The following is a 22,205-nucleotide window of genomic DNA, read 5'->3' as shown; positions in this document are numbered from 1 at the left end:
GCCCAGGACTTGAGACTTTTGAAAGCCTACATCTTCCACTCCATCTCAGTCTACCAGTTCTAGATGTTCTGTCTCTCCGATATTCAAAGCTACTGTTCCATGGACAAGAGAAGAGCTGGCACTATTGTGATGCTGCCTTAGAAATACCAGAATGTGAGAAGCCAACGCTCAGGGCATGGGAGAAAATAAGCTGAATTAAGCCCAAGAGAAGCTCATGCTTTGCACAAGCTTTGCACAATGGCGCAGGGCCCGTGCAGAAGTCCTGGGAGTCCAGCTAGCTCTTCCTATTGCCTCCCCTCATGCTTCCATGAGGTCCATTTGTTCTCAACACAGTGGCAGGCTTTCTGTTCTAACAGTCACAACTCAACTGCCTGTAATAAGACAGAGTCAATTAATTAAACCTATTATAGTTCCCCTAACTAAACCAGTTTAATTCTGTACTCAAATACTTCAAATGCTCTTACATGTAGGTCATGTGATAGATTTCTCATAAAAGACTCTTGGCATCTTTCATTCATTTTAATTAAATCTGCTGATGTAAAGCTATATGAGTTTTTCACTTTAGAAATCTGTAGGGAGTTAAAAGCAATGTCAAGCTACGTGTACATGCACATGAGGTAAAAAACACACAGCTCATAGGACGGGAAGGTCAGTGCTCAGATTAACCACTTTACTTTCTAGGATAAAGTAGTACAAGGAAATTGAAACACTGTCTGTGAAAATAAAAACAAGATCATGTAAAGAAAAAGCAAGATATTTCTAACCCAAGCTCTCCAGTGACTGACTGGTAAGTTCTGACATGGCCTTATGGACTGCATCTCATTGGCAGGTGACACACATGGTGGACAGCAGGGACCCTCTGTGACCCCACTGTGACTAGGACCCTCCTCAGCCCGTGTCCCCTATGGAACCTTACTCAGAGTCTAGCTCTGTGACCTTTTCATGTCCACCTCACAGTAAGACAGTGTCTGTGTGTACTGTCTGTGTGTGCAGGAGAGTGTGTCCACAGGAAAAAGTCCTCCATAGTCACAGGCTTAAAAACACTATGAAAACAAGCGTATTTCCTTACTGCAGACATTCTTAAACCTTTCACAGGAAAATGAGTCTGGAAAACTGTGTAAAATAAGAGGTAGGTGAGGTCCTTCAGCAGGTAAAAGAACTCACAGCCGAGCCTGGAGACCTGAGGTCAATCCTGGGACCCACAGGGTGGAAGGAGAGACCTGACTGGCACAAGATGTCCTCTCACCTCCAGTGTCACATATAAAACAATGATATTTAACAATTTTAAACAAAAGGCACTCCAATGATTTCCTAAATTTTGTCAAAAACATCTTTTGGACTTTGTTTCATTTGCCTTTTGCCTCCTTCAGTTGTCCCCTCAAGGAGTCAGTATGGTGTGGCTGCTCAGTGGGGTACAGTAGCAAAGCCACGCCCCAAACAGAAGCCTGGAAAGTCTACCGTCAATTCCACGAAACCAGGAACAGCCATTTCCTTGGCACTGAGTTAACCTTAATAAACTCTGAAGGAAGCTGGTCACTGGAGAGCGCAGCAGTCTGTGGTCATCTGGATGAAAACCCCCTCGCTGAGCTGAAGCTGGTCCGTAAGGAAGGCTGTACTTCTCTGCGAGCTGTGATATCATTCCTAGGGACCAGAAACCAGGAAAACAAGAATCTCCTGATGGCAAATTTCCCTGCAGTCATAGCCTTTTACTTATTATTTTTATACACAAACAGGAAACTATTCTTAGTTTTTTTTAAACATCAAAAAAAAATGTTAATGTCTAAAAGATGTGGAAAGTCCCTTAAAACGCTGCTGTCTGATGTGTGTTTCTAAAGAAGAAATTATAAAAATTAAAACAAGAGAGAACAAGAATAGTAGTATTAGAGTTCTGTCTCGTTACTCGACTGTTCAGGAAAACAGAAGCCACATAAACTGCAGCAGCTCGAGTCTTCCCACGGACCCTGCGCCCCTACACAAGCTCCTGCTGGCTTTCCTGCTTTCCCAACCGACTCACCATTTGGGGCCTAGACATTTCACCTGGCATTTGCAGCTACATTTCTCTTTACAGTGGCCATGCCTATCTAATAATTGGTAAGTTTGTTAATTAGTATTATTTTTCTGTTAACTTTGTGTCTTGTTAGGGTTCCTATTGCTGTGATAAAACACCTTGACCAAAAAGCAATTTTAGGAAGGAAGAACAATTTTGAGGTGGCACCCCATCACTGAGAGGAGTCAGGGCGGGAACCTAGAGTGGGATCTGTGCAGAGACCATTGAAGTCTTGCTGGCTTGCTCTCATGACTCCCTCCCAGTCCTAGTGAGCTGGACCCTCTGCTATCCATCATGAAACAGGAAAATGGACTTGTCCATAGGTCAGTCTGGTAGGGACATTTTTTTTCAGTTGATGTTCCTCTTCCCAAATGACTCCAACCTGTGTGGGGCACAAGCAGCCTGCACACCCAGCACTCTCGTCTTGGACCTTCTATCACCTTTCACTGTGCATTCCCAGACCCCGGCCAGTGTGCGCACGCTGTAGGAGCTCAGTAAGCACGCAGTGAGTCACTAGTAGCTCAGATGCTAAGCCTCTGATAAAACTGGTGCCTGCCGCTCCTGGCTAAAGCACATTGATAATCTCTATTCTCCAGAACTCCCATGCACATGATTTCCCTCCAGTACTCTGACATCATTCCTTTTATTCTAAGATGGCACCTCGCTGGGTAGAGCAGGCTGGCCTGTGTAGACCGAGCTGGCATCAAACTCATAAAGATTTGTTTCTGCTCGCCCTTAAGTTCTGGGATTAGAACGGTGTGCCACCAGGTCTGATGATAGCACTGCTTTTTTCAACTTAATATTTTTTACTGATTATCTGGGAATTTCAAATAATACACCCAGACTACACTCATTTTCCAGTCTTCCCAGATCTATCCATCCACTGTTAATTACCTCATCCTTCAAAAAAAGAAAAGAAGGCAATTTGTATTGCCCATAATAGACTCACTGAAGCATGGTCAAACAACATTGGTTTTTTCAAAGAGGCTTTTTAGAGAGCAATGTGTATTAGCCTTACTGTGTACATATAAAATTATACTATATATATTATATATATAAATATATATACTATATATATTTATATATATAATAGATATATAGGTAGTAGGGTTTTATATATATGTATCTCTCTCTCTCCCTCTCTCTCTCTCTCTCTCTCTCTCACACACACACACACACACACACACACACACACACACACACACACAACACACTCACTCACTCCAGTAAGCAGAAGTAAAGCATGTGATACAATGCAGCAGCATGCTGGCACCATTACCTGCTATGTCGTCCACTATCTCTGTGTATGTCCTCCTGGCTATGTCCAGGAACTCACTGATGTTGGAGCGCACTGCATAGCACTTTGAGTCCGCATGTTCAGGCAGCCCTTCATGTACCTTGCATCATCATTTATCACTGTTTTAATCTTCTCAAGTATTAGCCCAAACCTAGAATTAATACAAAACAAAGACAGGTAATAAGCAAATAGCTACTTTCATAGTTAATGAAACCAAACCTCTGTGAGAGTTATTTTACAATAAATAACAAAGGCTTACATTTATCTAGGTTAAACTATCATTGCCTCAACTTAAAACTATTTTCTCAGTCAAGACTACTCAAAAAATGATATGAAACAACCAAATAAAACTAAAATTTGCTAATGGGGACATCTCTCAAGTCATGCATGATTGATATGCTGATATGCTGTGAGTAAATACAGGGTTCACTAAAAACAAGACCCCTAATGAATTGACAAACAATTCTAACCCCATCTTCCTTCATTCCACATACACTTAGGCTGTATAGCAAGGGTTGTATTAGACAGGATTACCCAACAAATATGCCCCCCTCAGTAAGGGGACATGTGCTGTGGGACACAAACAGGAGCCTACAACCACCAGTTGACAAGCACTGTAATTACAACTATACAAACCACAGACTGACATCAGTTTACCTAACTTTTCAAATATTCTGTTCTTGAACATCACATTTAACTAAGTTGGTTTCAGTATCAAGTTCAGCTTGTAGCATAACAAATGATTCAAATCTTTGATCAACAAGGCAACTGTTAAGTTTGATAACCTGTTTGGTCAAGAACCAAGGTGCTGCTGCTAATAACTTAACAATACTAATTGTTTTTAGAACTTGTTCTATATTGCTATCTATTGGGATTTGTTTTTCTACATCAGGCCTTCCATGGTTTAGCAAAAGAAGATGATGTATTTCATGGACAAGTGTCCCCATGGAGAATGGCTACAAAGGAAACACTGGTCATTGGTACAAGCAGTCATTGGGCATTTATCCTACTATCCTACCCACAGAATCAATATGGAACTGGTAGTTAATGAATTCTTTGAAGAACCTTGAACAAGGATCTTCCTTTGTAGCCTGTTTTCCCGGAATGTGCTATGTAGACAAGGCTGCATGAACTCACAGAGATCTGTATGCCTCTGCTTCCCGAGACCACGCCCACACCAACAAAGTTTTCTATAGAAGATACGGTTCAAATCAATTATGATTAAGAATAGAAGTATGAACTATTAGTAGGTGACAAACCTATGGTCTTCCAAGGAGCCATAGTAAGCTCTTAGTAAGGGTGTGCTACAGTTCTTTAAAGCGACCTGTTAAAAAACAGAACCAAAAGTCAGCAAGTCATGGCACTACTCAAATTCAACACTTGGTACTCAACACTTGATCAAACGCTTTTGCTCCATTTTCTCATGTTTATTCTCAGGAGATTTCAGACATGAGTGAAGGTGAAGACAGACTGCATCTTCCCATAAAGTCATCTTTCACTTCAAGGTGATGATTTCTGTTTTTCTGTCTCCTAAACGGCATCCATCATTTTACAGAGGTAGGCACTGACACAGCTACTGCTGGGCAACTGAAGCTGCCCGACTGCTATTTCAGCATTTGGACTTAACGTTTATAAATGGAGCAGTCTCCCCCTCCATACAGTAGAAGTGGGATTAAGAACTTCCTTTTGTTTAATGGGAACTGCAAATAGGTAGCAACTGAACAAAGGGACACAGGAGGAGGAGGGGGAGGGGAGGGGAGGGAAGAGGAGGGGGAGGGGGGAGGGGAGGAGGAGGAGGAGAAGGAGGAGGCGGCGGCGGCAGTCTCTCTCCACGACCATTTCAATGTGGGGAGACATGACGGCTATGATTTGATTTGCTTCGGAATGGAAAAACAGTATGTACATACTAGTAAAACTAAGAAGTTCACAGAAGCATAAAAAAAATCAGCCACTCATAATTCAATTTACTTTCCAAAGATTATACACCCTAAATATTATGGCACATTTCCTGCCTCCATCTGAAATTTAAAAATGTATATAATCATATGTTCCCTTTTCCCTCACTTAATGCATCATGGATATCTGAAACTTTTTTTTTTTTATTAACTTGAGTATTTCTTATATATATTTCGAGTGTTATTCCCTTTCCTGGTTTCTGGGCAAGCATCCCCCTCCCCCTCCCCTTCTTTATGGGTGTTCCCCTCCCCATCCTCCCCCCATTGCCGCCCTCCCCCCAACAATCACGTTCACTGGGGGTTCAGTCTTAGCAGGACCCAGGGCTTCCCCTTCCACTGGTGCTCTTACTAGGATATTCATTGCTACCTATGAGGTCAGAGTCCAGGGTCAGTCCATGTATAATCTTTAGGTAGTGGCTTAGTCCCTGGAAGCTCTGGTTGCTTGGCATTGTTGTTCATATGGGGTCTCGAGCCCCTTCAAGCTTTCCAGTTCTTTCTCTGATTCCTTCAACGGGGGTCCTATTCTCAGTTCAGTGGTTTTTGCTGGCATTCGCCTATGTATTTGCTGTATTCTGGTTGTGTCTCTCAGGAGCGATCTACGTCCGGCTCCTGTCAGTCTGCACTTCTTTGCTTCATCCATCTCGTCTAATTGGGTGGCTGTATATGCATGGGCCACATGGGGCAGGCTCTGAATGGGTGTTCCTTCTGTGTCTGTTTTAATCTTTGCCTCTCTATTCCCCTGCCAAGGGTATTCTTGTTCCCCTTTTAAAGAAGGAGGAAGCATATCTGAAACTTTTATTTCAATGTCCAATCATTTGTTTTATGTGTATGTGTGTGGGCATGTGCACAGCACAGAACATGTATGAAGGTTAGAAGACATCATGCAAGATCTTCCACTACATAGGTCTTAGGAATCATATTCAGGTGGTCAGGCTTGACAGCAAGTAGTTAACCCACTGAGCCACCTTGTCTTGAGAGCAGTTTCTTTAATTTCCAACATTCCATCTTTGTTTATTTTTCTTAGAGAAAGAGAGAAAGAACGTAAAGTTGGGATGTAGGGAGGTCTGAGAAGAACTGAAGAAGGGAAAAAACATGATGAAAATATATGTATAATTTTTTTAATAAAAATGTTTTAAAAGTGTTAAAAATAATTTTAAAGACATTAATGAACAGTTATGGGTGAACTCTATTAGAAAACTATAAAGAAAATTACTAATACTAAACAACTGAAATGAGTGTTAGATGCAGATATTATTAATGCAGATATATTAATGCTAACTATTCTGAGTTTGACAAATATATTGAGGTTATGTAGAACATCCTTGCTCATAGAAAAGACATGATTAGTACTTAGATACTATAACTTGTTTTAAGTGGGTCAGTGAGAGTTAATTAACCAAAGACAACATGTATTTATGTATGCATGTTCTATACATGTAAAGAGAGAGAATGCACTCTTCTTACAACTTCAAAGTTTACTTTTTTCTAAAGAAAATGTGTAAAAATAATGCTTTATATGTTTGGTGCAACACACTTGAATTACCTTTAAAGGATCCACAAGTTCCAATGTGTGCTTCAGATAAATCAAGTTTGTTATCTTTGATTCAGCTGCATTAACCTGTACAGATAAAAGACAAACGTGAACACCCTCAGTTTCCTCTGGGCCAGTCAACTTCTATTAATATCCCATAGCTGAATACATCATCAAAGCTGGGGTGTCATCACATGGTGGTTAGAAATTACTGGCCATAACTACAAACCCAATACGCTGATCTCCGAAAATTTGATGAGAGTTCACATAACTGTACCAATTTTCATTCTATTTCAGCATCTTTAGTGTAATTTAAACTTTAATAGTCAAAGGAAACACAGCAGCAATACAAATACTTAGCAGCAGCAGGAGACTGATATTAATTAAAGAAGGCGCAAAGCTTCTTGTAACCAGGCTGAATCTCAGTTTCTCGGGTGACTTAGAAAAACTTTCCCCATTGGTTCCTGTTGGGCAAGCAAAACGATTTTTAACAATTTCAGTGTCTAAAATTAGTAATAGCCTTTCAGAATACAGCACTTAAAATTATATAAATAAGCTTCACAGAAATTAAACTATACTCTCTAGAGCTGAGCAATGGCATAACTTAACACTGACAGACTGGCTTAAGACGTCACAATTGTGACACATTGAACTTTATGTGAGGCTGCTGCTCTCTAAGGTGCCCTCACTTGGATTCTCATTACAAAAGACCTGAATTGTGACCCAGTGTGCAAGAAACATCATGAATGTTTTAGTCCCTAAAGATGTAATCTCACATTCTCTTACAATGGATTCCAGAAGATTTAAATAAATACAACTAAGCAGGAAAAGGAATCATTATCCCTAGAAGGGAGGGGAAAGTCAGCTGTAAGCAGTGGAGCAGGTGTCTAGACATGGACCCAGAGCACACCATAACCTGACTCACGGCCAAGCTGAGCACAGTCCACTAGAACCTCTCTATAGATGGCAGCGGTACAATTGCAAACCCATCTGGGGAAAAGAAACGTGGCTCTTTCTTTGTGCTGCACACACAAATTAATACAAATGAGTTTACAGATCTAAATAAAAAAGTAAAGTGATACAGTATTTGGAGTGTGTCAAGAAGCCCCTGTGACTGACAATTAACTTCATCTGCCTGTCACACAGTCAAACTAACAGCCCAACTTGGTGGCAGTCTTGTTTCTGCCAGTGCACAAAAGCCCAATTCCAAGTCCTCCTGTCACAAAGCTCAGCATTGCCTCATAGATGCCCTCCCTTAAGGGCTTGCTGGAACTGTAGACATAAAACTCTTCCTCTACCCTGCCCCCCTTACCCCTGGCCTCTCTTCACACTCCTCATACCCACTGTGTGGCCTGACTTGAGCAGCCTCCCCTCTTGTGATAACAAAATGTTTGGCACTGCTGTCTCTGCACCATCATTCATACATTTTCATCATGGGCTGCAGATAAAGCATTACTACAGCATGAGCAATTCTGCCACTAATTATCTGTCTTAGTTAGGGTTTTACTGCTGTAAACAGACACATGACCAAGGCAATGCCTGTAAAGGACAACATTTAACTGGGGCTGGATTACAGTCCATTATCATTAAGGCAGCATCCAGGCAGGCATGGTGCAGGAGGAGCTCAGAGTTCTACATCTTCATCTGAAGGCTGCTAGACACTGGCTTCCCAGGCAGCTAGGATGAGGGTCTTAAAGCCCACCCCCACAGTGACACACCTACTCCAACAAGGCCACACCTTCTAGTAGTGCCACTCCCTGAGCCAAGTATATACAAACCATCACATTATCCATTTTAGAAAATAAGGAGGGTTTTTAAGGGGCTCAAAGGTTAAGAGCACTAACTGCTCCTTCAGAGGTCCTGAGTTCAATTCCCAGAAACCACATGGTCATTCCCAGCTTACAACCATCTGTAATGGAATCCCATGCCCTCTTCTGGCGTGTCTGAAGACAGCGACAATGTATTCATATATATAAAATAAATAAATTTTGAAGAAGGAGGAGGAGGGGAAGGTGGCAGCAGGGTTTAAGGGTTTTTAGGTCAAATGACTTCAGCCTCCATCATTAGAATGTTAGGACAGGATCAACCAAATAGACCAAAAAGCAAAGAAGAGAGGAAATAGACAAATCCACCTTACCCAGGGGTGGTCCTGGTCAAGGTCCATCAACAGAAGAATGTACATAAAACTGAGGAGAGCCATGAAAGTGGGATAACCCTTAGCGGACCAGAGAAGGGCACATTCAAATTACCATATGGTCTGCAAGCACACCACGGAAGACTCCACAGACACAGTAGGTAAAGGGGCATTGTGAGCAACTGCATGACAGTAAGTTTACAAAAGTCTTTGAGAGGCACAACTAACAAAGTCCATTCCATTGAAATTGCATCTCATCTATTTTATTCAAGTTTTTTCTACAGAGTATGATACTGATGGCCATGTTCTTGAAAGCTCTGTAACAGGGGTAAGGAAGGAAGAACGAAGCTTCACACAAATGCTACCAGACACTGAGGAGGGATAACCCCACAGCCCTGCTATGGAGCTGGTTCTCTCCTACCATCATGTGTATAGACTGGATTATACAATCTTCTCTCATTTAAGGAGACTCCCAACTATGTGGTGCCTGTCAGCAGGAGGCGTTTCCTACCTCCTGATGCTTCTATTACAAAAGGACTCTGCTCTCCAAAGCACAGAGAAACTCCCCAAATATGCATTAGGTACCAGTGAATTTATACAAATCATCACACTCAAGTTTCAGAAATGTAAAACAGCTCCTTTTTTCAAGTAAGTGTGTATATGTGTGCAATATACATGCATGTAATTAAATATCCTTCAATTTCACCCCTAAAAGGAAGAATGTAAATAATCTATTATGTCATTTATCTGTAATTATGCCCTTTATCTTTATGGGGTTACTTAAATTTGAAAATTATCCAGAGAGGTTTATTTTTAAGATTAAGCATGCTTGAAAAAGTAATCAAAGTTCATTTGATGATTGCTTTAAGAACAACAATATAGCTGGACCTGATAGCATGCCTTTAATCTCATCACAGGAGGCAGAGGCAGGTGGATGTAGACTGGTCTACATAGTGAGTTCCAGGAGCAGCCAAGACTACAGGACCCATTCAAAAAACAAAAAAATACAACAGAAAACAATATAAAACTTTAGAACTAATATAAATTTTTATATAGTAGGAAAATAGTATATATATAGGTTTGTTGAAAAAATAAATTATATTTAAGTAAATATTTGATTAGCTTAAATATACTACTTCTTCAACTGCCAAAGATGCTTTTACCTAAGGCATAAAACTAATCTGGGCCATCAGTGAGGCACACGTACCCAGGACATTTTCATATCCTCGCCCCACTGTCCATCAAGACAAGCTGTGTTTCATGAAGACCAGCACAGCACAGCACAGCACAGCACAGCACAGCACAGCACAGCACAGCACAGCACATGGTGCCCTGTAACACATACGTGTCTTGCTTTGGAATCCTGAAACCAAAACAGAAAGCAGCTGCTCTGTGGTGAATCTTGATATGACTGCAACAGAAAGTGAGCACTTGAACTTCACACAACAATCCAGGCAAGGGCATTGTGGGGCATTCACTGGAGCACAGACAACATAGGTCACAGGGAAGTCAGGTATCGACTTAAGCACAGCCAAACCCTGTGTATCAGATTATATACATTCTATATAATCACAGGGCAGGAAAGAGACGAGATCTCAGGATGGCCACCTCCCCAGTCGGACAAAAGTTAAAGTCATGGCTGGCTACAGCTAGCCTGCTTGAGGTCCATGATGGATCTGAAGCTTAGCTGGACTATGGTCATGTGTTACCTGGAGTAGCACATAGCCCCTCCTAAATGAACAAGTATTAACTCCCCATTTGGCAAGGAACATACATTAAGGCCTGTGGCTGTGTGTAATTTAGCTCTCAATGTTCCCCTTTGTCCCCCACTCCCAAAAACATGAGCACTCCCAATAATAATGACCTCAGTCAGTCTTCCTCCAATCCCTGCCATAATCTACATAAAACCCACTGGTCAGCACAGCACAGCACAGCACAGCACAGCACAGCACAGCACAGCACAGCACAGCACAGCACAGCACAGCTAAGCCATGTATTCCTCCCTTGGACTCACACTCTTGAGAGTTCTTATATTTCCTTAGTAAACATGTTTGTATTTCCTTAAATCCTGAAGCCAGTGGTCTGAGGTGGTTTTGGACACTGTTAAGTTTCTGGGATGCTAGCTCCTCAGTTAAGCCCACTAAGAGTCTAGAAAGGATTTGTCCCTCTCAAAGAACCCACTTCTTTGTCTCAATAAATAAGCCTGAGAGCAATTGAGGAAACTTCTTGAAGTCAATCTCTGGCTTCTACACCCATGCACACATATAAACAAGCACACATGTGACATACATATACACAAAGAATACATATACAAACACACAAAGAATAACTCAAAGTTCTGGGCTGGGAATATATGTATGAACCCACTAAACTTAACAGCAAGCCTTTGATGGTGATAGTGCTAGAATACATGATTGATGATGTGAAAGTCTTCATGTGCAGGGCGTGCAACCAAATCAAACCAAGAGGGTATGGGCAATGACAGGAAAAGTGACAGGAATGTACTTTTCAGCTGAAGGTGGTGGCACACTTGCCCACAATACAAGCACACAGCAGACTTGCCAATCTGAAGCTGGGGTCTGGATTATATAGCAGATCCTGTCTGTCTCAATGAGAAGGGCTGTAACTCCGGTTTAAAGGGTACAATGCCGCTTGGTTTCTGAGGGCACCTACATGCATGTAGTACACATAAATTCATGCTATCACATGTACATAAATAAAAATATGTCTTTAAGAAAGGAAAGATGGGAAGAGGGCAAAGGTACAGTAGAGGGGAGGGGAAAGAAAGAGGGAAGAGAAAATAAAATGAAGGAAAAGAGAAAGGGAGAAAGAGAGGAGGACAAGGAGGGGCAGAAAGGAAGGGACCTAGAGACTTTCAGAAAACTCCCAGGCTTTACTGACCCCTGCAAAGCAGTTCTGGGAGTGCAGTCACACCAGGCTGAGAGAGCTGGGCTTTTACACACCAGTAAAAGGGCTCTACTTACCCCAAAGCAGCCTCTTAGGACAGCCTATGTATGACATCAAAGCAAACATACAGGGTGATGTAAGAAGGATCCAGAGAGCAAGCAACACCTGAAATGGTACCTTGGACAAAGCATCTCAGTGCACTTGTGGAAACTAGAGACAAAGTGGCAGCTGACAGGATGTGCTGAAGAAAAGGACAGTGAGCTTTCCACTGTGCAAAGACAGAAGGGGCTGGAGAGATGGCTCGGTGGTTAGAGGCTGAGCTGCTCTTCAGAGATCCTTATTCAATTCCCAGCAACCACATGGTGGCTCACAACCATCTGTAAAAGAGATCATTCCCTCTTCTGGTGTGTCTGCAGACAGCTACAATGTACTTATATATAATAAATGAATAAATTAAAAAAAAAAAAGACAGAAGAAACTGTGGTGAGAGCTATACAGAAAGGTGATCTGAGGGAAGTCCAAGTCCCCATGGCAAAAGCCCACAAACACACAAAGCCAAGCCCAGGAGGCAGCCAGTTGGACAGAGATGCAGGCAGATGAAGAAATTAGCAACAGACAGGCACAGAAGAACTGTCACGCAGGGGTAAAGGACAGGCAAAGTGTGGACGGACTGCATTTAAAAGTGAAGTTTAAACATTTAAAAAGCTGGAGCTTGGTCCACTTCACAGTGAAACAACTTCAAATTTTGGCACTTAGGATTTATAGAATGCTAGATAAACAGCTAACAGCATATTACTGTGAATAATAAAGAAAGGGCTAAGGTTAAAACCTCCTCTTCTGAAGGTGGAGAGAGTGCTTAGTGATTAAAAAATAAAAGTACCGTCTGCTCTTCCAAAATCTGAGCCTGCAGCAGCTCATGATTGACCTGTGATTCCAGCGCCCTCTTCTGGCCTCTCAGCAGGCATCAGACACACAGTGCACTGACATACACTAGGCAAAAACCATACCAGACATTTTAAAAGATTAAAAACAAAAAAGTTTTTGAGATTTAAAAACTTCAGAAAACTACCTTTCAGAAACTTAAGCAAAACCCTGAAGCTGGCCAACATTTTAATTTAAGAGATTAGTTAAAAGGCAGCATAGGCATCCTGTAATCCTAGCACTTGGGAGACTTAGGCAGGAAGGTCTGACCGACCGGAGCTAAATTGCGACTCTAAGTAAATAATAAAATCTGCTCCCCTGCATGGAGTCCATAGAAGAGCTCCTCGTCCTGGAGCAGCTCCTGGACACAGTCCAGCCTCATGCCATTGTTCCACATCAACCAACGGCTCCCAGGAGATGTTGGAGGCAGCCTTCCTGCTCCCTCCCGCAGTCTTGGTGTAATTTAAAACACCAAAGAGAGTGTGATTACTCCTTCCAAAAGACAAGTTGGAAATCTCATTAAGGAAAAACAGAAAAATCCTTTTCCTTTTAACTTCAAAATTAAATAATTCTATAATCTACATCAATGATTCACAAACTTTATACAGACAAATTGCATGGGGATGCTAACTCAGTAAAGACTCAAGTAAGGCTAACAGATACATTTTTATTTATGCTTATGTGATTTATTTACACAGGGTCTCCCAGCACAGGCCATCCTTGAACTTGTCTCCACCTCTGAAGAGCTGATATCAGAGGGGGGTGGGGTGGACCACACCCAGCCTGAGAGTCTCCTGATCCCAGTGGTGCCATCACTGACCCACATGTGACTAACGAGGTCAGCAGCATCCTCCCTGGGAGCACACAGGGCAGATGTGGTTCTACTCACGGGCTTTGCAGGTCAGTGGCTGATGCAATAGTTTTTTATCAGTCTACTGGTCAAGACTAAGGACAAAACAAAGCATAGGGAGAGACAGACAATCAAATTGTCATCTGAAATAATCGTGATGACATGATGACTCAGTGAGTGATGGTGCCTACCACAAGACCTGGGGACCTGAGTTTGATTCTGCAACCCCACATGGAAAAAAAGGAGAAACCAACTCTTGCAAATTGTCCACTGACTTCCACATACATGTTATAGAATATATATGTATGCATGTGGGAGCATGTGCATGCACTCACACACAAATCATTATAAAAAAAAAATTTAAATTATTACCCGAAGGTTGGTCATTGGCTTTCTATGTTCTTATAACACCAGGAGGCAATACCAAACAACTGCAGAGCACCAGTGAATATGCTAGTGGTGTCAAGGACAGCTAAAATGATCTGCATTCCTCCTGGACTAGTGACAGTGAGCATCTCTCTATGAATTTACTGGGTGTCCACACAAAGGCACACCTCTGATCTCATAGCAGATAAGACAGGGGTTACTAAACTTAAATATAAGCACCATGGCCCAGGAATGATTTAAATTACCCCAAATTCCATGTGATGACTTAGTTTCACACATTTTTATTTAACAGAACGTGTTGTCCGCGGATTTGTAAGATGCCAGACTTATTAAGCAGAGATAACAGCAAAGCAGAGAAATTTCAACTTCAGGACTCAGATGCTGTCTGATGACTCTGGGCCTTTTTAGTTAGTAGAAAACAGTTTGTTAATTCATTTCAAAAATGTTTTTATCTGTTTGTCAGAGGGTAGTAAGTACAGCACAGAGGTATGGGATCGGCTGTTTCAGGCCAAAGATAGTCCGCGATAATCCCGTCATCAGGCTTGGCTTCCCCACCTCCTGCAGCTAAAAACCAGCTCATCGCCTGTGGAAGGAGGCCACAGTGTCTTCCTGGAACCAGGACCACACAGGGAATCATGCCATCTTTTGATTATGGTCCTTTGCCGTCTTGGCAACTAAGGTTTTACTTTTTGTCGATTAGTAAACACGATTCTTTTTGAAAACCTGCTTTTGTGAAAATCTTGATTCAGCAACAACACAGCAATGATTTAAATGTTTATTTACCGTTTTTCCACCAATAATTTAAAGAACTTTCAAACAACTAACCCCAGAAGTTGACAACATGACATTCAGTGTTTTCAGGAAGACACTGGGTTGTCTTTACCTGTAGTCCTGGTTATTAACTAACAGCTCCAGGTTTTTGGGGCTGATGATGAATCTATCATGGTATGCTCACTACCTTGGAAATAAATCTTTAGCAGTTTAGGTGCATATAATTGAATTTTGAATAAATTCAACATATTTTAATAAGGCTGTGCAGCTGCAAGGCAGTAATACCTGTGATTGACCACAAAGCAAATAGAAAACTTGGATAAATAAACAGCTGTATTGTAAAAGAGATTTAATTACCCTGAATATCATGAAAATTCGAACATTCAGACCATAGTTCTTAAATCCAAAGGAAAAAACATTGAAGGAATGCCAATTTTGGAAACTAAATAAATAATATTAGATTGCTTTTAACAATGGATAAATAAATGTTCATTTGATTTTAGAGCAGTCTAGTCTAGAGCTGCCTGAATCCACCACAACCTTGAGTGTTATCTTCCAAGTTCTGAGATTACAGATGAGCCACCATGCTCAGCTATAAAGGCAGCTTTTGAAATTCAGATTTTCAGGATAGCTTACGTTAGCAAACTGTGTATTAGAAGACAACATTCCAGCAAAAGGACGCAGTAGTGCACGCCTTTAAATCCCAGCACTTAGGAGGCAGGGCCAATCTGGGTCTACACAGCAAGTTCCAGCTCAGCCAGGCAATACAGTGAGACGGAAGGTTGGGGGTATACAATGTGAGGAGGAGGAAGGAAGAGAGGAAAAGGAGGAGGGAGAGAAGGAAGAAGAGAAGGAAGAAGAAGAAAAGGAGGTGGAGGAGAACATAGTTTCCTTCCTTAAGACATTCTCACTTTTAGGCCTGACTAGCCAGGAACTTACTACATAGCTCTAACTGGCCTCAAACTTGCAGCAATCCTCCTGCCTCAACTCCCTAAAGTGCTAAGATTACAACTATGGGCTGTATTCCTCCCGGCTTGGCCAACTATGTCTCTCTTCTAGGACTCACATTTCTCGCATCCTGTAGCCAATCAAAACCTTTCGCTATGAAGTAAATGGGTAGCAACTATTAGAGCAATAAATTACAATTCATTTGGAGAAAAATCCAACTTAAACCAGAATATACACCTTATCCATAAGTTTCAGTAACTCCTGATGTCAGTAATAACTGGATGTACATTTTGAGCCAGGAAGTGCCCTAGATGTAGTAATACAAAGACAAAGAGGTCTCCCCTGGAGAAGCAGCATTGGAAGGGGTGTAACTCACCTGGATTGAACCTCCATTAGGACAGAGCTGAACTCAGCTATGCACAACTGTTCAATGTACTCTAAGCCCTTTGTTTCGTTGAAGTATTTCCTTTGGACTGTAGTGAAATTAACGTTCTGAAGGACATTTTAAAATAAATCATTAAATAGCATGCTTCAATGCCGATCTCTTGTCTAAGTCTAGTGAATCATACCTATAATCTCAACACTAGAGAAGCTGGGGCAGGAGGATTTTCATGAGTTCAAAGCAGGAAAACAGCCTGTCCTAAAAACAACCTGCACAAAAAATAACTCTGATTTCTTTTTAAATATTTTTATTTATTTAATGTATATGAGAACACTGTAGTTGTCTTCAGATACACCAGAACTGCGTTACAGATGATAATGAGCCACCATGTGGTTGCTGGGAATTGAACTCAGGACCTCTGGAAGAGCAGTCAGTGCTCTTAACCATTAAGCCATCTCCAGCCCCATAACTCTGATTTCAAAACACTTCACAGAAATATTAAGGAATGGATATCTTAAATATCATAGAAAATTAGTTTACTGTTTCCAATATTTAAATAAAGGTTTTCATTTATAAAAATGAAAATGGAAACTGAGAGTAGTGGAGCACACCTTTAACCCAGCACTTCACAGGTAGGCAGGTGGATCTCTGTGAATTGAGCTGCCTGCTATAAATTATGAATTCAAGGACAGCTTGAGCTGCACAGTGAGATGCTGGTCTAGAAAAAGAAAGAAAATGGCTACCCAACTTTCTGTGAATGACAGTACCTTCATAGTTCTCAGCCTCGACATTACTTATGAACCTAGTTGAATATATTAAGGACAGTAATAAAATGATACACACGTCTCGTATGTAGGAAGTGTGCCTACGGAAACATCACACAGGTTTTCAGGTAAGGAGCAGTAACTGAGAAAAGGTGCACTGCTTTAGATCTAGGCAGGGCAATGGTGAAATCATCGGCTCCACTGTCAAACCCAGGAGCTCCAACTTCCATGGAACAAGTTATTCAAAAGTGTATATAGTGGCCCTGGGCATTTTTTTTTTTATTTGGTTTATTTGTTTATTTAGAGACTTGGTCAAGGTGGCCTGGGGTAATTGGCCAATGATAAGTGGCACCCTTTATTTAATGAAGCAGATGGAAAAAATAAAAGTGTGAACCAATTGCTTTGTAAAAAAGGAAGGGTGGATAAAGGGAAGGGTGATTAGACCAGCACACAGGTTAAGGGCCAGAAGATCAAGAGTTGGAGGCCAACCTACATTACATGAAACCTCTCTCTCCACCTCAGAAAGCGCAGCAAGGAAGGAAGATGGAGCAACAGACTGTGGTGTGTGCACTGTGGAGTGTGTGCACTGTAGAGTGTGTGTGCACTGTGGGTGTGTGCACTGCAGAGTGTGTGTGCACTGTGGAGTGTGTGCACTGTGGAGTGTGTGCACTGTGGAGTGTGTGCACTGTGGAGTGTGTGCACTGTGGAGTGTGTGCACTGTGGAGTGTGTGCACTGTGGAGTGTGTGCTGAGACTAGGGAGGCTTCAGCATAATGGACATGCCAGGACTCCCCTCAAGTGTCTCACTCAACTTCACAACAATCCACAGCACAAGTCTTTTGTTCCAATGTTCATGTATCACCCACTTTTAGAGCTGTTAGCCTTCATTAATGCTGGAGGCTCGCCTCTTCCAATTCTATACTGCTTCAATTTAAGAGGGCACTCAGAGTGAGTAATAGAAACAACGACAGCACATCAAGTTGAATACTTGAATACTTTGCCTGAAATATTTTCATGCTTGCTTCTTTACTCCCATTGACTCCCTTGTCATCATACAACCCATCCCTGATAGTATCACCAATCACTCTTTTATGAACAATTGTTGTTTTTAAAACAACTCACAAAACATTTGATTCTATCAAATGAAGACTCAGGAGTCAGATGCTGTGCTGAAAGCCTGCTAGCTCCAGAGGCAGAGAAAGCACCCAGCTCACCTTACTGATGTCATCAACTGACGTCCGCAAACAGAAAAAACAAAAAAAAAAAACCCAACCAGTTCTCTCCTTTCTCCACTGTCCCATAAACCCTTCCAACTGAATGTCTTCCTTTCTACTTCCTAAGTGTGTTTCTATCCATTCTCCTGACTTCCTAATTCTGTATGTTTTTTCCCTATGTTCACTCCCTGTCAATTGGTTACTTGCTCCACCTCTTGACCTGTGGTTGATTTTATTCAATCTTGTTTACAATAAACAGAAAGCTCTTGGGTTAAAGCTAAGGCTGAGGCTAAACCTCACAAGTCACCTATACATAATAGAAAAAAATATTTGGGGTGAGAAGGTAGTTGATGAAGATTTCTTTACCAAACTTTGGATTCCTCTGAGCCCTCTACTCAAGACCACCTGCTGTCTGTACTGAGGGTGGGAGACTAACTTCAACAGCAGCCAGCTAGCAAATCCAGGTGGTTCACATACATCAAGCCTCTGCTGTCTCTGTTACCTTCTCGACTCTTGTTAGCCCATGTTCTCTACCCTCTCTGGACCCTTTACTTTCCCATTAAAATTCCTATTCACTGCAGAAAACAAATCTGAGTTTGGTTCAAACTAGGCTCCTTCTCCTCATCTAGCTACTGGGGTCCAGGAATCACCTCACAAACCACACACTGATCTCAATCAGACAGGGATAGTCTTTGTGGAGTTGAGGACTGAACCCAGGACCTTGCACTTTCTAGGCAAGCGCTCTACCACTGAGCTAAATTCCCAACCCCAGACAGGGATAGTTTATTGGGCACTACAGTCCTGGTCCAGATTTGGAAACTGAACCATGAGCCTGAATTCAGAACCTACAGGGTCTTTAAATCCCAATCCACAAACATCTGTGCCATGTTATTTCACCAATCAGGATTTAGGGAACAGGGATTCCCTTAGGAACATGTCTTGTTGTGAATATTCTGCTCCCATTGGTTGGGGCTTGTCTTACCTAATATTCATGTCCTAACGTCTACCAGGACGGGACTTGTCTAACATTCATGTCTTAACTTGCCAACCAGGATGTCAGTTACACACATACATGTCTCCTTCTGTCAATAGGATGTCAGTTTCCAGGGAGGTCTTGGGAACTTAAATTTTGCTGGACCACTATTCAAAATTGAAGTCTTATTCCAAACAGCTTCTTGTATTGGTTCAGGTGTCTCTGCTATGTTGAGATCCATCCCAGGGACAGTTTATACCATAAAAGCTTATATTATACACAGGTCCAGAAAGTGCTGTTGGGTGGTTGGTTTGGGTCTAAATTTATTAGACTATATGTAGTAGTTTGTAAATGTTTGGCCCAGGGAGTGGCACTATTAGAAGGGATGGCCCTGTTGGGAGTAGGTGTGTCACTGTGGGTGTGGGCTTTAAGCCCTTCATCCTAACTACCTGGAAGCCAGTATTCTGCTAGCAGCCTTCAGATGAAGATGTAGAACTTTCAGCTCCTTCTGAACCATGCCTGCCTGGGTGCTGACATGTTCCTGCCTCTAAACCTTCCTGTCCCAATTAAACGTTCTTTGTAAGAGTTGCCTTGGTCGTGGTGTCTGTTCACAGCAGTAAAACCCTAAGACATAAGTTGGTACAAGGGACGGGGTATTACTGTGACAGGCCTGACCCTGCTTTTGTTTGGAAGAATGTAGATTTGGGGACTTGGGATTTGGAAAGCAGTGGGAAGCTTTAAATGGGGCTTAACGGGTTGGGGATTTAGCTTAGTGATAGAGCGCTTGCCTAGCAAGCGCAAGGCCCTGGGTTCGGTCCCCAGCTCTGAAAAAAAAAAACAAAAACAAAAAACAAAAAACCTGTAAAAATGGGGCTTAACGGGCCATCCTAGTAGGAATATGGAAGTCTTTGTTACTGAGAGTGATTTGAACTGTGCAGAACTGACCCAAGATGGTTCAGTGAAGAAGAATTTCAGTATGTGGCCTAAAGACTATTTTTGTGGTATTTTGGTGAAGAATGTGGCTGTTTTTGCAGCCCCCCCAAACTCCCCATATGAATAGTCTAGCTGAGGCTAAGGTGAAGAAATTTATACTAATTACCTTGACAGAGAAAATCTCAAAAAAGCCAGCAGAAACTTTGTTCTCTGGTTAAGTCTGAAGAGTGTTCTGAATAAGCATAGCAAGCTGAGAAAGGGAAGATATAAAATATATGGTTTGCATATTAAAGGGGCACCAGGAAGTGAAATGGAGTTGAATCCTGTGTTCAAGGACATTAAATTGAATTAAGGGAGTAGTGACCTTGGGGCAAGGTCTCAGCCATCTACGTTTAGGTCCAGGCATGGTAGTACAAGCCTTTAATCACAGGAGGCAAAGCCAAACATATCTCAGAGTTCAAGGCCAGACTGGGACAGAGCAAGTTCTAGATGAAGAAAAACCTGAAACCAGGCTTGGTGAACTACATCTTTAGTCCAAGTATTTAGGAGACAGGCATGCAGATCTGAGTTCAAAGTCAGTCTACACATGAAGTTCCAGGATAGCCAAGCTTAGGCAGTGATGGAGTTGGAAAACAGAAAGCTGCTGATAATGAAATAGAAAAGGGGGACCATGTCCCAGCTCCAGCAAGCAGTAGAACTCAGCAGCTTTTGCCATGTGGCTCTGGCTTAGAGTGAAAAACAGAAGGGACGACTGGGACAACTGATGCTGCTTTGCTGGAGCTAAGAAATTAGTGGTGACTCAGAAGACACCAGCATCACTGAGGTGAAATCTTCTGAGCAGTCTTTCCTGAGAGCACAAAGAAGCTGTGTTCCAGAGAGAGCCAAGGTTGTGCCTTGAGTTGCAGCTGTACTTGGTAATGTGTGAGAATCACCCAGGTGGTGCTGGTTTTGAAGGCATGAAGGGGTCATGAAGAGCAGCTGAGGCTGGGCACTGTGAGAGACCATGGAAGGCCATTGGTGAAGGTGCAGCCTCAGCTGCAGTTGATGGCCCAGTTGAAGGGGTCATGCAAAGGAACTGAGGCTTCACACCATAAAGAGAGCCTATGAGAGGCTATTGGTGAAGCCTAGTTCCCCGGCGTGTTGGAGACACCAGTACCATGGGACGATCACCGAGTATAGCAGTGGCAGTGGAGTGGATTAACCTGAGCTTAGAGTGCTACATAGGGCAGAGCTGGAGAAGTGTCACCAGTCCTTTGGAGGAGTCCAGATGATCATGTGTGACTCTAGACACTGAAACAAAAGGTGTAACACTGAAGTTCAAGATGCTAGAACCATAATCTATCTGCTGAGGAAATCTGCTAACAGGGAGTAGAACCAGCCCAGGAGAAAGAAGTTTCTTTTTTTTTTTTTTTTTTTTCTCCCCTACTCCCCGAGAAAGAAATTTCTTGAAGTCAACAAAGATGAAAACGTTGGAGACCTGAAAACTGCTCTGACATCAGACATGAAGATGGATGCAAAGTTTATAGTTGCCCAGCTGTTTCCTGTCTTGCCTTAGGGATTACAGTTAAGTGATTGGATGAATCTCAGAAGAGACTTTGAACCTTGGACTTTTAACATTGTTGAGACTGCTATAGACTATGAGGACTTTTGAAGTTGGACTAAATATATTTTTGCATTGTGCTATGTTTAGTTATATGGCCCCACAGACTTATATGTTTGAACATGCCTATGGGGGCCAGGAAGAGGAATCTGATGGTTTGTATATGCTTGGCCCAGGGAGTGGCACTATTAGAAGGTGTGGCCCTTTGGAGTAGGTGTGGCCTTGTTGAAGTAGGTGTGTCACTGTGGGCATGGTGTTTAAGACCTTCATCCTAGCTGCCTGGAAGTCAGTATTCTGCTAGCAGCCTTCAGGTGAAGATGTAGAACTCTCAGCTCCTCCTGTACCATGTCTGCCTGGATGCTGCCATGTTCTCGCCTTAATGATAATGGACTGAATCTCTTATCTGTAAGCCAGCCCCAATTAAATGTAGCCCTTGGTCATGGTGTCTGTTCACAGTAGTAAAACCCTAAGACACTATACAAAACCATTCTATTGACTTTTATCATAATTGGTGTCCAAGGGCACAAAACATAACAAAATATGAAAACAATCTTGGCATTAAAAACTTTTCTAGTAACAATAAAAACATATG

General features: G+C 42.1%; 1 pseudogene; it reads right to left on the bottom strand.

Annotated features, from left to right (window-relative positions):
• Positions 1 to 22,205, bottom strand: part of LOC116895213 — a 51,105-nt pseudogene that overhangs the window by 16,607 nt on the left and 12,293 nt on the right.

This window comes from Rattus rattus, chromosome 3 (assembly GCF_011064425.1).
Source record: "Rattus rattus isolate New Zealand chromosome 3, Rrattus_CSIRO_v1, whole genome shotgun sequence".
Classification (NCBI taxonomy): domain Eukaryota; kingdom Metazoa; phylum Chordata; class Mammalia; order Rodentia; family Muridae; genus Rattus; species Rattus rattus.
The sequence above is the reverse complement of the archived record's forward strand: the minus strand, read 5'-3'. Positions and strand labels throughout refer to the sequence as shown.